General features: G+C 37.8%; 1 protein-coding gene across 4 annotated transcripts in view; it reads left to right on the top strand.

The window, feature by feature from the left end:
• The window catches only part of LOC139456545 (TNF receptor-associated factor 4-like), a 100,716-nt gene that overhangs the window by 53,934 nt on the left and 30,126 nt on the right, over positions 1-16,656 (top strand). Inside the window, exon 1 of one of the 4 annotated variants that reach the window (XM_071238317.1) lies at positions 10,585-10,905. The exons of the other annotated variants lie outside the window; for them this stretch is intronic. The gene's annotated coding sequence lies outside the window, so the exon portion shown is untranslated. Of the gene's footprint in view, positions 1-10,584; positions 10,906-16,656 lie in introns of those variants that run through there. 4 annotated transcript variants of the gene reach the window in all.

Raw genomic sequence — 16,656 nt, 5'->3', positions numbered from 1 at the left:
ACACCTACAGATCAGAATGTGATGAGAATAGAATGGGGTGATTGTTTTTATAATATATGTTACTATTAAATATATACTGTGGAGAATATACTATAACAGAGACTATAAATCCCATCATAGGGTAATCAGAATTATCCCACTTCCTCCCACGAGTGTTCCTTAAGAAAATTCAAATATCTGATTGTACTAGCAAGACAATGAAAATAATAACATATAACCCCAATCAGCTATAATATTGATTCACTATTTTCCTGACGATAATGCTAGGTAACCATGGAAAATCATCAGCAGCCGATACAGCACAACTAATTACAATCTATGTGACACTGCAGCTGACATTTTCTCAATTAAAGGATGTTCTTTTGGCTGCTATTCCCCAGACAACTTTCACTACTGATAATGCACACTTCTGAGAAATTACAACATATAATCTCACTTGGAGGCCATTGATTGCTTAAGAAACAACTGAATCATGAAATAGGTTATTTCATAGGTTAACAATGGACTCACGAGGCATGGTAGAGCTGCACGTTTAGTTATTTGTCTAATCAATCCAAGCATGGATGTTTACATTTCTTCTTACGAGTCTTATCAGAACTGTTGCGTTGCATGCATCATGTGCCATTATTCAAAGCCAGAAAGAAAAATTGAGCGAAACATAGCTTCGCGATTACTAATAACACCGTTTGAAAGAGATCGATATCCTATTGAATGGTGATTGATTCAGCCACCTGAAGAAGGTGTAATCAATTCCGCTGACCCATATTCCCTTTCATGGTTAATTGCTGGTAATATGATATCCATGCTTAGTCAGACTGTGCACTCAGTGGAGGCGTTTGATTGGTGTCGTTCATTAGCTGCAATAGTCCATCACAATGAGGTATTTTTATCCATACTTTTTTCTCTATCAATCCATGTGTATTGGAAAACTTTTTATCATTCCTGAATTGGTTGGAGTGGAAACTGATTGTTTTGTTGACTGATAAGATTGCTAGTTACAATAAATGACTGATGAAAGTTTACAAATTGATTTAAACATGGTGACCTCTTTTAAATAAGTCTTTGTATTGATTTCCTTGTATGTGGGGAAACTGCTTGTGATGTTTAAATGATAGTTTTATGTTTAGTTCTAAAACAGAATAAGATAGTTTGCCAGTGTCATTATTAAAAAGCTCAATGCTTAACACCAGGAATACATATTTTTACAGCAAGTTTCAGCATATTCATTCTGTTCAACAGACTGACATTTCAAAGTTTCAAGTTGCCAGTAGGACAGCTGTGATTACTGTTCCTGATGAATATTTCTTGACAATTATCCAGTAGACCAGCGAATTTGTCGAACCTTGATCTTAATGGTGTGATCAGCTTCTGTAATATCAACGGTGCGTGTGTTTGATGTTGTTTAACGCCGCAGCAATATTCCAGCTGTATGACGGCAGTCTGTAAATAATCAAGTCTGGACCAGAAAATCCTGTGATTGTTATCATGAGCATTGATCCATGCAATTAGGGTAGGATGACATGCATCAACCAAGTTAGCGAGCCTGACCACCCGATCCTGTTAGTCGCCTCTTATGACAAGCATGGCTGACTTTTTCGGCAAGCATGGGTTGCTGAAGACCAAAGCCTACCCCAAGTTATTAAGTTGACAATTTCGGACAGACAACTAAATTTTATTAGTAACAAATCTTTGCAACAATCATATATCTGACTGCGGTTAAAGTGGACATGATGTAAGACCTCAGTGCCGATGTTAATTCTGCAGAAAACAAAAGGATGTCCTGAGGCAGAATAGCTAGATGGTGCAAGTTTGTGGTAACAAGTTTTTGTCAATATATTTTTTATGGACTAGATCCATAGCAGTGACTTTTGTCACCTATTCATCAAAGATACAGGTGAAGAAGTTTGTTTGATGTAAATGTCAAAATAACCTCTTATTCGTTCAGTCAATTCTTTGACCTGACTGAAGCCCATTTCTGTTTTCCCCTGCCGTGATGTTGCTGGAATATTGCTAAAAGTGGCATAAAACCATACTCACTCACTTTGACCTGACACAATCAAGGAATAGTCATGAAACCTGCCTATACCTGCGTGTACATGTGAATTGTTTGAGATTAGAGTATAAACATATGCCTGATAAGTGTATTTTTGACATTGTCATCGATGTATAGATGGATTGTAAACACACCCACACCTGGTATTGTGGCCTCTAATGTGTTGACAGAAATCTTACCCAGGTGTGTACTTCCTCCCAGCACTCATACCTGATCATACCTTCCTGGTCTGACATGATCGATGGAGCAATCTGGGGTGGACAGGAATGTACACATACTGGAAGGAGTGCAAATATTGTGCCCAAATACAAGGCCATGTGGTCATTAAAGGTATAAATGATATGATGTGTGTGATACGATTCATATCGCAATTCAAGGGAGTTCTCACAAATATATATTATGGCCAGATACAAGACCATGTGGTCATTAAGGGTGTAGCGATATCTTCTATCTGGCCATGTGGTTATTAAAGGTATAATGATATGATGTGTGTGATACGATTCATATCGCAATTCAAGGGAAGTCTCACAAATATATATTATGGCCAGATACAAGACCATGTGGTCATTAAGGGTGTAGCGATATCTTCTATCTGGCCATGTGGTTATTAAAGGTATAATAATATGATGTGTGTGATACGATTCATATCGCAATACTAGGGAGTCCTCACAAATATATATTATGGCCAGATACAAGACCATGTCAAAATTAAAGGTAGAATGATATGATGTGTGTGATACGAATCATATCGCAATACAAGGGCAGGGAGTCTTCACATAAATGTCATGGCGAGATAGAAGACCATATGTTCCTCAAAGATATATCAATGTGGTGTGCGTGATACAAGGCATATGACAAAAATAGAATTTATACATACACAAAAATTTATTATGTGACACATGGTAATTCCACTTTCACTTTGAAAACATCAATATTGCTTTTGGAGAGCCATGTTTTGTTTTAGTTTACCAATGCAGTAGTCTCAATGTCATCCATCTTAGATGCTGATTTGTGTTCAGACTCAACAATCTTAGAGTATTTTTTGTGGACTTTTCAACTATAGGGATCGTATTCCTTGTATTGAAATGCAGTCTTTGCTAACCGGACCATAATACTTGAGGGTTCCTTTATCAAATTATTTGTATTAACCCTGATATAGAACGTTATTTTGGGGACTATGTTTGTCTAACATTAGAAACAGACCGCAGAATTTGAAAAATGTTTGACTTTAAGAAAATCAAGCATGTCCAAAGAGTGGAATCCCATTCCCTGCCTGTCATGCTCCTGCAACAACAGCCTGAAGAAGGGAGGTATGTGGAGGCAGGACTTGCTTCAGCATGTGGACATGTAACTGTGTTACATCAGCTGTCTGTGTGTTGAGGGGGGAGCTGGGAGAGTTGGGGTATGGCAAGGTGTGCTGTTGGTCAGGCTACACAAATATCCATGCACAGGGCCAGGGAAGTGTCAAGTTCACAAATACATTACAGAGGTCATTTTTAGATTTTTACATTAAATGTTTTGAGTTTAATATGTGTATATTTGTGTTTAAAATGACCCCAAGTACATGTTTTAAATCATATAACTCACAATTACATAATGTTTTGGGAATAATAATTCACCCTAAGTTTGAGAATACAATGGCAGGTGTGGGCTGCAGCCAAACATATGCTTGTTTAGATCTCCATGGCTATTACCGACAACCCACAACAGGCTACCCTGTACCTGGAATGTTGGGTTCATTTAGCATGTTCAGATATATCTGATTTTAAGTTACTTTTTCAGGCACATTATGTTGCCTTTTGAGAATCTGAAGAGGTTTCCTGTAGATTCTTCTAGTTTCCAATACAGACCCTGAAAAAACCCATCATAATGAACCAATGCAAGTCTATATTAGTGTGGCAAGTCTATATTAGTGTGGCAGATTTCATCAGTATCTGAAAATGAAGAGATTGTCACCCTTCTTTTAATTATATTTTATAATACAATTTACAAATTAAGATATTTTTCTTTTCAGATACTTATTGTTAGTCCATATTCCTTATATAGATGAATATTGTTTTAACCAACACCTATAGTCAGACAGTCATATAGATTTAACATCCGCTTTGGATCCAGTCAATTTTGTGGATGACCAATACAAAGACGGTATGTGGTCTGTGGCCAATAATATTGAGGCCTTTAGTGTTTAATATCTTTGCCAGGTAATACATTTATGGCAGCTCACAAGACCTTAGTAAGTACTAATTAACACATATCACCTATTACAACTATACAATAGAAAGGGGGACTGATACGTAATTAGTATATTTAGGGGGTGGGACCTCATCCTACTTGATTGACAGGTCAGTGCTCAGTTAAGTTTGTCCCATTCATGACATAATGAGCCCTGTTTGTATGAAGGCACATCTCCCTGCCAGATAATTAGCCAGCAATGATCTAAGCCAACAATCAGGTGTCACTGGACAATCCAACTAGGGGGTCACAATGACCCTCAGGGATCCTTCACAGTCTATATCATTATCAGCCAGTAATAATGATGTAATTACATCTAAATAAACATGGCTATCGGACCTAATGTCAAACATGCCAGTTTTAAACAGCTTGCTTGAATTCAACTTTCGCTATTTCCCTTGTTGGGGCAGTGTTGTGTGTTAGAGGGGGAACTATGTCGCCCCCAGGGAGGTGATAAGAAGTGACAAGGAAGAGGACAATAAGACCACACAGTTTCTTTGGGTATAGGTATGCCCCGAGTGTGAAATTGTATCCCCAAGAAGAGCTTATTAGATCATCCAACCATCCATCCATCCACATTTCTCATTACAACAATGGAAGTATGTTCTTCGTGACTCCTTGCTCATATGTTTTATTTCATGTGTCGCCGCCCTCAGCTATTTTCAGCTATATGATGGCATGTAAACAATCTATAACTGATATATATAACTAATACACTTGCATTTGACCCAACTCACACAACAATAAGGAAGATAATTTATGGATGTCAACTTCTCTATTATGAGGAACACAACGTTTCGGAGTATATGCTTACTCCTTCATCAGGTGATCTTCAACAATCTTCCAAATTAATAGAAAAGATATTGTAACTGTCTACCATTATATTTTTAAATCATGCCATTTGCTTTGATGATGATGATGATGATGATGATGTCGAAGCTGACGATGACGATGATGCACTTAAAGCACTTCCGATGGATCGGATTCGCACTCGGGGTAAAAAGAGTAAATCCTGGTATGCACACAAACACGTCCACACACCCATAACATGATTTAGGTAAACCAATATAATGATGTATGAACTAAGCGTGTAGACAAACCCTAATAGTTGTCATATCCCTGTGCCACGAGGCCAGCGGTATGTCGCTTGGCACTGGATTATTCCAGATCATTCCAGATCAACTGCCTCTGTTGACTCATAATTTAATGAGTCGAGAGCAGGAATGATCAGGCTCTGTGTTTACCTAATGAGGGGTAAAGTACCCTTGTGTAAGTCCACCAAGAATCTGAGTGTCAGACAGCAAATTGGAGCCTTGGAACATGTTGGGTCCATTTCTTTATCCCCATTGAGTGACAATTATTCAATATTTACTCCATTCCAAAAAGATTAGGGATTAAACTCTTGTCATAGGTGTCAAACAATTGTGATTTCTGTAAGGTGATTAGCTGAATCAGGGACAAATGCTGTAAGGTCATGACCCGTGACCCTCTCTAGGGACACTATAAGGACAGCGCAGGTGTGCGGAGCCTGTCAGTCTTTGGAATACACTGTTATAAGAAGTATTTTATCTTTGACATCAAGTATTTGGGGTTGATTTGGTGATTTTGTTTGTAGTCATGATGGCATTCATCTGTCCAAGGTATGTTTGAGTCATGTTTAACTAACTTTTGTGTACCTTAACTGTGGTGGGTAATGCTTCATGATAAGATTATTATTATAATTTTAATTATTATCATTGTTATTGTTATTCTTATTATTTTTATAAATGCACAAGAATCCATTCACCACATGAACGCTCATGGTGCCAGGGGCGGTCGGGTAGCCTAGTGGTTAAAGCGTTCGCTCGTCACACCGAAGACCCAGGTTCGATTCCCGACATGGATACAATGTGTGAAGTCCATTTCTGGTGTCCCCTGCCGTGATATTGCTGGAATATTGCTAAAAGTGGCGTAAAACCAAACTCACTCACTCACTCATGGTGCCACATTATTATTACCTCAGGATGAGTGTGCATTCAGATGTCAGATGCCTGTGAGGCACCAGAAGGTTAGTAGTCACATACCTTGTCATCCTACCGGGTACCCATTTACTGCTGCATGATCAAAGGCATATTTCTTGCTCAGGAACTATAAAGGCAAAGCCAATATGGTTCGTCCTCACAGGTTTCGGAAACTATTGATACATAGAGAATCTCACCCGAGTGTGTTTTGATATGAAATATATCAACACGAGTTGATAAAAGTGGAAAAATTCGAGGCTTGCCGAGGATTTTTGCCACTTTTATCAACGAGTGTTGATATATTTGATAACAAAAGACACGAGGGTGAGATTTTATTTATCATCCAACATCATTCTTTCAACTTTTTCAATTTGTAGACAGTAATTAGCAGTGTCTTCAGTGTAAAAAGTACTGCAAACAGCTTCAGTAGCAGAGCCATTAGTGATGTCATTTGATTGTGATGTCATGGTAACCAGTGACGTCACAATCGTCTGCAAAGCATTGTGATGTAATTTCATTGCAGCGATATCTACAGTGTAGATATCGCTTATGTACTATGTTATTGTTATGTTGGAAATATCAACCATTAGTAAGTTATCTCCTTGACTTTGACACAAAATCTTGCAGAATGGCACAAAAACCAAAGTAGTTCTGTGACCTAATGTACATACTGTTTATAATGTACCCTTACAAACATAAGTTCTATTTCATGCATATATGATGTTGATATTTAAGCACTAATATTTGAAAAATATTGAAACCAAATCTTTTTTGGTGTGTCATTTTATGCTGCATTTAGCAATATTAAAGCTATATCATTGAAACCTGTAAATAACTGAGTGTAGGCAGTCAAACCAATGATCGATGTTACAAGCAACAGCCCATGTCGTTGGGGTATAATGACAAGTCATTGAATCTGAATCGTGTCGCCTAATCACCCCCGCTGCACCTTCTATGACAACCACAGAGCTACAGATAAGCTGCGTATTTGCGTAAAATACCCCCCCAAAATATTCAAAACCCAAGTACTTGCAATTAACTTGAGTACAGGAATGCATGCATTAAATGAAAACCTCAAATGTATAAAAACACAATGCGTAAATATCCAATGAAGCTTTTTCAGCATGCATACAATGGAGCTAATTTCCGAAACACAGTTACGAGCTAATTTACTTTCCAAGTCAAGCCTTTAGTTAGAAACCTTATGTACATCTAAAACATAATATATTTTTTTAAATATCAAAATGTTCGCTCATTTTGGGAAAAAAACAATAGAGTGATGAACAGATGAGTGAAAAAATATTGGTTACCCAAAGAAAAATGTAATAACCCAATTAAAATAGAGACCTTGGAGTAAAAACTCAATTGCTCAAAAAGTTATCTGAAGCTCTGCAACCAAAAAAGTGCTGGGGACATGCTAAAACATGTCCCCCTACCTACAGTGGGCATAAATACCACGACTGGTTATATTATCTTTGAAAGGGCACATCAATGTGTCATTGATACCACACTGGATCTGTATCCCTCGTCTAATTGAACATTCTAATTGTATGAACATTTCACAGTCCATATCAGTATTCACCAGTGTTTTCATCCATTTTAGATTTATACTTCTTATTTTGAAATTTAAATTTTCTTCGTTCATATTAAACTGCTGATGGTTTGCCTCTGCAGTTAATAACCATATTCGACATAATAAGCACCCAGGAAACTCTCAAAATTAGAAATAGGGGACTCTTATTAGAATATTATTTTGGTGAAAAACAACAGACTTGAAAGATTGTAAATTTCGTGGTTTATGCTGACAGCCTGAAATGTTTTCAATAGGACAGATATATTTTTCCAGAATTTAATTTTTCAGAATTACAGATGTATATAACACACGTATTATACAAGAATAAATAAGTCTTGTGTACATTGATCAATCGGAAGCGGTGCTAATTGGGATTATTCACTAGCCAATATATTAGCAAATATCGCCGTGGGAGCTTATTAGAGCGGGGCGCTTATTATGTCGAATACAGTATCTACTTTCTTAAAGTCTTGTTAATTAACTTCTGGGGGCCATTGGAAATAGCTAGTGTAGCTGTAGAGACAAGTGGAGCCCTGCTGTTGGACCATGTTGTAGAGATTCTACATGTCTTCATTAACATATGAGGTTAACATGGCTAATGGAGTTTGAGTTTTTGAGGTTCTATGTCTCGAAGTATGCTCAGCCAAGTTCAGACATCTAAGATATGTGGCATATAAGTGGAATGCTATATCAATTTAATAAAAATGGTTCCTACAGTTTAGATAGTATGCATAATGATAATGCATATTTAAATACCAGGAGATCTTTGACAAGGTAGATAAGAAACATTAAAATTTAATATTTCCATTCATTCATTTCATTGCTGGTCTATTAGACTGGCATGAGTGAGTGAGTGAGTTGGGTTTAACGCCGCTTTTAACTGTTTTCCAGTTATATCGCAGCGTGTCAGCTTCATGTGGGAGGAAAGCCCGAAGTGATGCAGGTCTCAGACGTTTACCGCTTCGGTGAAACCCACGAGCACGGGTATGGTGCTGACAAACATAGAAACACAATCGATGTGAACCGGGATTCGAACCCACAATCATAGGTTTCTGGCGTGCCCAAGGGACGCAACTCTGCACAGTGAATCGCGGCGCCTTAGACGACTAGGCCACCCGTGCCCCCAGACTGGCATGAAATCGGTATGACACACAGGAACTTCCTATAAGTCCGATACATGACTTGCCCAATTTCTAACTTCATATATTTTGTAATAGGAGCTCCTGTTCCAAAAATAGAATGTTGATATATTTTTTTTTATAAGAGCAACAGATCCCCCTGGCACTGATGGTAGTTTGATACTTGTTACAATTACCCAGTGATGATCATAGCAGACAAATGCACCCATGACACCACAGTTTTGGAGGTGGCTTTGTTTACTGAAACACTTTTGATTCTCACGATGATGTGTTTATGGAACTCCTATCTTTGTGTAATGTGAAGAACATTGTGTGGTGTGTCCTTTTCCAACAAATCAACTCAGTTCAGCATTTTGTTCAAATGCACTGGTTATCTCAAACAAAGAGACTTATTTCCAGAAATTATTAAATAATGATATCTGCAATAGAGATTTCTAGAAACAAGTCGGGTAAATGGTAAATATTTTTATTGAAATCTTTTTTAATGGATAATTATGAAACGACGATGTGATTTTCATTCTGCAGAGGAAGTATATCTCAAAACTAAGACATATTTTATCAAACATTTAGCACTAGATAATGACATGCTTCAGTTTTGTCTTACATTTCCAACTCTGTAATTGCCTAGTATTAGTGTGGTATTTAAATATTTACTTTGAGCTGTTTTGTTTTATGGAGAGTGGCATAAAGTTTAATGGAGGTAGTTTGTATATCTCAAAACTAAGAAGGGATTTATCAAATATTTAGTTACTAGATAATGACTTAATGTTTGTGTAATGGTTAATGTACCTTCATGGCAGAATGATTTGAATCATATTAAAAACAACCCACCAGAAATGAGCACTTCAGCAGCAATTTTCTCTATTTCCTTTGCTCATTGATGATATCTTCTTGTCTTGTTTGCATCATCTAGTTTTGTCAGGATGTAATCAAATGCTCAGTAAAAGTAGAACCTGAATTGTTTTTCTGTTTCCATGGAAACAGTCAAATTAAATGTTATTGTTCGCAGACATCTTGTGTCCACTCAGTGATTGGACTAGAACAGTGTAATAGCTGATGGTACATGTTCCCCAGATAATTACGATGATCAGGAAATATTGATCATTTGATAAAAGGTTGACTGAAAAATATTAAGAGATTACAAATATATATATATATATATATATATCACTTTTGTAAAGTTGTGCCATATCATGAAGAATTTAAATGAAGTCATCAGATCACGGATTAAAGAAAAGATCCTGTTTGCCTATTGCTAATACACACAATATAATATGCGAGTGTGTAATGCTAGATTCATTGTTCATGAAATCACGATGTGTTGCTATGGTCACAGTGCTCTCTTACAATCATTTATTCATTCTTCAAACAAGCCAAAAAAATGCGATTGATTTGTTAGATGTCCTGCTAGGAGTACCTGTGTCTCAAATGTCCATATATCATGAAACCCTGTATTGCATGAAGCCCCGTACGTTTTGTATCAGGCACTGTGTAGCATGAAGGCACCATAAGGCATTGCAGCAGCAGCCAGCACCAGTCTAGCCTGAGCTGTAGGTGATAACGCAGCTCTCAGACACACTGTCGCAGTCGTGTAGGTGAGTGTGAGCCTCAGGCATAGACTGCTCTGAATCAGTACCATCTATATACAGCACTGGTACCCCCGGAACAGGGAGAGGTTAAAACCCTGTAGAAGTGTCAACTTCCTTTGAAGCTCTGTGTGGAATTTACCAGAATTACCTGTTTCTGAAAGAAAGTGACTATATCATTTTGAAATCTGTGTCACTATTGTTACCTTGGATCCATATTAATGAGAACTGGATATGAATCTGTCTGAAGCATCTGTTGCTTTTTGAATTCCAAAGCTGAAGGTTGTGTTGGGTGTGAAATATCACTGAAGGAAGAATTCTGGTGAGTAATTTATTAACCGAGTCTCTCAAGTATTACGGGTGAATTATTTATCATTAACAAGATAGGTACTACAAGTGTATGATAACTGCTTTATAGCATGCCAGGCTTGTAGCACACTTTGCATGGGAATATAACCTAGCTAGCATTGTATGACTGATAGGTGCTTGCTGTGGAGAATAGTCATGAATATTTCAACTTTCTTTCCTATCTTTATACAACAATGACTTCTTATTTTTGTGCCAAGTTCGTCAGTGGGAAATAAATTGCTCCTTTATGTTAGGTAGGATTTAAAAAAGGAAGACGACACATTTGAAATGAATTATAAAGTTTGACTTATTTCTTGTCACTTCCGACCTTGTAATGTATTTCCTGTTGGCTGAATGTACATATTCTCACGCCCCCTCCAGTTTGCCATCACATTTGGAACAGTTTATGAGCAATAACACAGAGGTGGGAAAGCAACAATTACGTGAAAAAGTAAGTTCACTGAATCTGTTTAAAAATAGACAACAGAACACTTTGAACAATTTGAAAAGTGTAGCTGTGTTTTACATTGCATCTGAACTTTAATGACATGTATTGCAGTAAATATTATCCCATCATATCAGTTGCTATTTACATGTAAGTTTATGGCCCTATTTACAAATTATTATTCTCACCATTACCAGTCATTACAATTGTCATCAGTCAAATTCCTCCATGTGGTAATCCCTGCAAAGTGCTACCCCAACAATTTGTTAATTACAAGCACCTGTAGTATTTACACATTGCAACTTGACCCTGTGAGTGGGTGCATGTAATCGGCCCTAATGAATGGAAGGTGTGAATACGTTAATCATTGGTTATGTAAAAGCCTATAATGTGTTGAAAGGAAATAGTCTATAACTAGAGGAAGATGCACATGGCTGGTTGTATAACACAACATGGGGACACTTGTGATGTATGGAACACGTGAGAGGGAACTTCCCACATGCCTGTCGAGTTGCCATTGCAGAAGGGGATTTCCGAAGCATTATACAGGTCCCATATACAAAAACCTCACATTGTCATCAGACTATTGTAGAGAGGTGAGTTTACTTACCGTAAGTAGACTATCATCTGATGCTCCTCTGTAGCAGATGTTGGGATTAGTTGTATTTTTTATAATTTTATGATACAGCTAGTCACCAATTAGTATTGAAATAATGTTTTATTAGATATTCGTTCATAAAGGTGCTATGAACACGGTTTGTATCTGTCATTAATTTTGTCAGGAGACAAATTCGGAATTAAACCATATCTAAAAGTAACCACCGCATTAGAACACCGCAAAGCAGTTACAAGGGTAAGGCTCAGTGCTCACGACCTTCAAATTGAGACAGAAGAAAGATAATGTACATTCTGTGATTTTGATGTAACAGATGATGAGGAACACTTCCTGTTGCGATGCCCTCTCTACAAAGATCTGAGAGGGGAACTAAATTCATCACCTGGCTTTGCTATGCACCCACTATCACTAAAAGTACTATTAAATCCACCAGAGCCCTTTGCAAAAATTATCTCTAATTTTATTCACAAAATGTTCAGGCAAAGAAAATCTGCATCTCCTCCCTAACAATATATTCATAGCAATACATGTATTTGTATTCTGTTTTGTATGTCAATGTTTTAATTAGTCATGTTCATGTTTTGTACCCTGCCCCCTGTGGGTATTTATGTACAATAAATATTCTTCTTCTTCTTCTTAAACCCTGAAAAGTAATGGAATTATGTTTTTAGTTTTCTGGGCCTGTAATATTTTAGGAAAATAGAAAATTGTTATACAGTCATAGAAAAATAATATTGTTATACCAGTATTCTTTTCTGGTGATATATCAGTGAAAAGACTCAGATTTTTCATGTGTTTCTGAGTTAACACCACCCAAAGTGTGTTATTGTGTTGTGACTCTTATTGATATGAAATCATAGAAAACTGGCATCATGCCTTGGAAAAGACATGGAAAAGTCAGGAAATATGTTGGTCATATAGTGTATGAACCCTACACAGTTCCACAGAGAGGAGGCTGGCATATTGTAGCCTGTCTTCATGAATCAGGCCAGATTGCATTATTATCAGGGAAAGAACGATAAGAAAAGAAACAGCTAATGCCTTTGATAGAACAACAGACCAAGTTGTCATCAGCGTGTCTTGATAGCTAGCTATCTGGTTAGTTGGGTGCTGAACACATTAAAGTGATTTTGAGAAGCTGACAGTGAAAGTAGGATGTATGTTAAGAAAACCTACTTGTCATGGAAGCAGCTAATATGTAGGAGTGTGTGTGGATGTACAGCTGGCAGGCAGGCTGTGGGACTACTTCACAAACAGGCAAGGAGGGGATTGATGTCTACATTAGACATATTGAGTCTTAGAAGGGCTTGAGTTCATGGGTTTTAGTGGAAAGTGCTTATTTGTGGGTTTTGTGAGTAAAGTGCTTGGAATCTGTGAGATCTATTAACAGCACGGCTCTCTTATGCTCCTCAGTTTAGTTAAAGAAACCTGCATGTGTAAATCAGGTGAATAGTAGCAAAAATGAATGCTTCCATTTTCTAGATTTCTAGTGTCTGCCATTTTCTTATCCTTGTGTATGAAATGACTGTTTCTTTAACAGTTAAATGTGTTTAAGTAATTAAGAAGTCTTTGAAATTTATTGAAACTTATAAATAGGTTGCTCAAGATCTGAACATGTTGTCTGTATGTTGTGTTGTGTCACCACTCCATCCCTCGTCTGCCATGTCATGAATAGTGAGGACATTGTTAGATATTCTCTCTGGCAGACTTCTAAGCATATTTAAGATTTCTCACTCAATTCTCATCTTCTTCGCAGCTCTAGGAAAAGAGACAATAGGGTTCTTTATTGACTGACATATGGTCTATGAAATCTTTTATTACACAATTCACTTCTCCCCTCTCTCCCTTAAAACGTGGTGGCACGTGGTCCTGTGCACAGCGCACAGTTCACTAATCAGGTGAAGTTAAGCAACGTCGATCTCGGAGAGTAGTTGGATAGGTGACCATTTTGAGCTTGACTCCTGAGAGTTTCTAGGGCTTTGGTCCTGCACCACACTGAAGCACATGTACCCCATGTGGTGTCTCCTTAGGCAAGTGACTTTGTTCGAAATGTGCCTCTGTTCATCCAGCAGTAAGTGGGTACCCGGTAGGATGAAAAGGTAATGTGGCTGTTAACCTTCTAGCGCCTCACAGACAGCTTGGATTGTATACTCCCCAGGGAGCTGAAAATGAAAATAGAGTGCTCACTGATCCATTAACCGAGGTAATAATAGTGTAGCGCTAAAAAGTGTGCACTCTACTCAAGAAGATACGGTAGATATGTATCCATTTGTTTTGAAGCAGGGTCAGAAAGTAATCTTTGTTTCATAACTAGTCAATATAGCTTGCTTGTGTTGACTGATATTGTTCAGGATGGCCCAAGATGACAATTTGTCTTTTCCAGGACATAATACAATCAGTGCCAAGCAGTGAAACGTTTGAGATAACATCAAACTGAATTGTGCTTGTACCTATGAATTTTAGGCATCCCAGATAGGATACCAGAGCTGGTGCACATTATTTAAAGGCTGGCGACACTGAATGCTATGTGCAGACCATTACAGCAGCTGTCAGTTCCTTCACTGGCTACGTTTGGCCCACTGAACGCTACAGACAGATCCTGTCTGGTGCTGACTGGGAGACAAGTTGACATAACATTACCTCCTGATGTTTCTGATGGTCAGATATGTTCTTGAAGATGATTGCTGCACCTTTAATGCCGGTAGCATGTTGGAGAAGAGCAACATAGCTGATCAGTAAAACCAGATGTTTGGAGAATATTTGCGTTGTAGCTCTGAATTGTAAGAACACTTGGGCAAATTGGCTGTCCCAACAAATTTCATTTAAGTCCACTGAACCCCCCTCCCACCCCAACGCACACACACCCCCCTCTAAGAAATGATGTAAGTGTATTATGATCAGGATTATGTTTGTTTTGATAGAGGTTCCTGTCAGTTTTGAGTTTCCAAAAGATGATTGAATTGTCGTGTTTCCCCCCCCCCCCGTTCCGTAGTAGTTTGTTTGTTGTTTAACGCCACACTCAGAAATATTCCAGCTATATGACGGCAGTCTTTAAATAATTGTGTCTGGACCAGACAAGCCAGTGATTGACATCATGGTCATTGATCCACGCAATTGGGATCAATGACATGCTTTAACCAAGTCAGCGAGCCTGACCACCTGATCCAGTTAGTTGCCTCTTATGACAAGCATTGGTTGTTGAAGACGTATTCCAACCTGGATCTTTACGGGTTGTTTAGGAATATGAAATTTAGTGTGTTCGTGATTACTTTTGCCTTTTTCACCAAGGATACAACTTTTGAACTGGTATGACCATCAGGCTTGTGACAGTGTATGGTAGACATCAGAACATATGCTTCGCATGCCATTCCACATATCAATAGTTAGAATATGTCTGTTTCCTGCAATCAATTATTTACCTTCAGACTTTTGTCTAGATAGGATCCTGTATTATTGATTGTTATTTCCAAACCCTGAAGTTTATCCCATCTTAGGCTTAACAAAATAAAAGAATTGGTTTTCAGGCAATTACTTTTGAAAATGTTGCTTTGTTCAAACTAGTATGTAACCAAATAAACAGCTGTGAACCATTAGCCTGGGAAAGGGCCTCCCTACATAATCAAGCATACAAACTCCTATTGCCGCCATGACCGTAACACGAGATGCGCAGTAAAGCAGTGGGCATGTAGATGGAAGTGACTGTATGCTATATTGGATCGCATTTTTAAGTATTAGAATTCATGTATTTTTTTTTAAAATGGAAATTAAAAAAAGAATGGTGTGATGGACTTTATGATGATGCTAGCGGTGACTGAGAACCAAGACTAATTTGTATTAGCCTTAGAAACAGGTATTCACCAATTATAGTTTTACATTAACAAAACAAAACAAATTGAATCATGACGAGGAACAAGGAAGAGGCTGTTGTGTCTATTGAATCTGAACAGGAGGAAAGATTTGACGTAGTACAGGTTCTGTCCAGTTTTATATCGTGATCTCACTTGTATACCTGAAGAAGGCTTTCCTGTATATTTCGATAGTGATACTGAGCTGAGCTATTAACAAGGTGTGTTTGTCAAAGAGGCAGATACTCAGGTGAGGAAAAGTTAAACAGTCAAGACAGGTATGGACATAATAATTGCACTGCTGAGTAACATAATGAACTGAGCCATCACCACTGGGTATATTTTGAGGGACAAGAATGGACATCAAATGTTGTATTCATTTGAGGTAGATGAGCTCTTAAGCTCTACAAATATATAATTTTGATAAAAACAAGCATCTTCATTGGAATTGAAAAGGAACCCAAGTGAGATTGGAGATTCAGAACCTGTGGAAAATCTACGCTTCATTTAAGTATATAGCATTACAGTAAGGGCTTTGCCAAAGGAAAAATATAACAATAGTTCAGGGACTGTGCGACAGACTACCTTTCGGGGAAGTGAACATTTTTAGCATGTCAAGAGAATGCTTTAACTAAGCGGGCATACCGCCCCGTTTCATTGAGAAAGGGTGAAGGTAAATAGTGTCTTTATGTCAGGTGTTAAATATTTGTGAGTGTAGGTCTGTTACAGTTCTTCACCTTCATCACTATTGAAGGTGTTGAGAAAGGGGGAGGTGAACAAAGCCATCAGTTAACTTGTTAATGTTGCAGTGCTCTGATG

The sequence above is a fragment of the Haliotis cracherodii genome, unplaced genomic scaffold, assembly GCF_022045235.1.
Source record: "Haliotis cracherodii isolate W230 unplaced genomic scaffold, xgHalCrac1.p SCAF_11, whole genome shotgun sequence".
Classification (NCBI taxonomy): Eukaryota; Metazoa; Mollusca; class Gastropoda; order Lepetellida; family Haliotidae; genus Haliotis; species Haliotis cracherodii.
The sequence above is the reverse complement of the archived record's forward strand: the minus strand, read 5'-3'. Positions and strand labels throughout refer to the sequence as shown.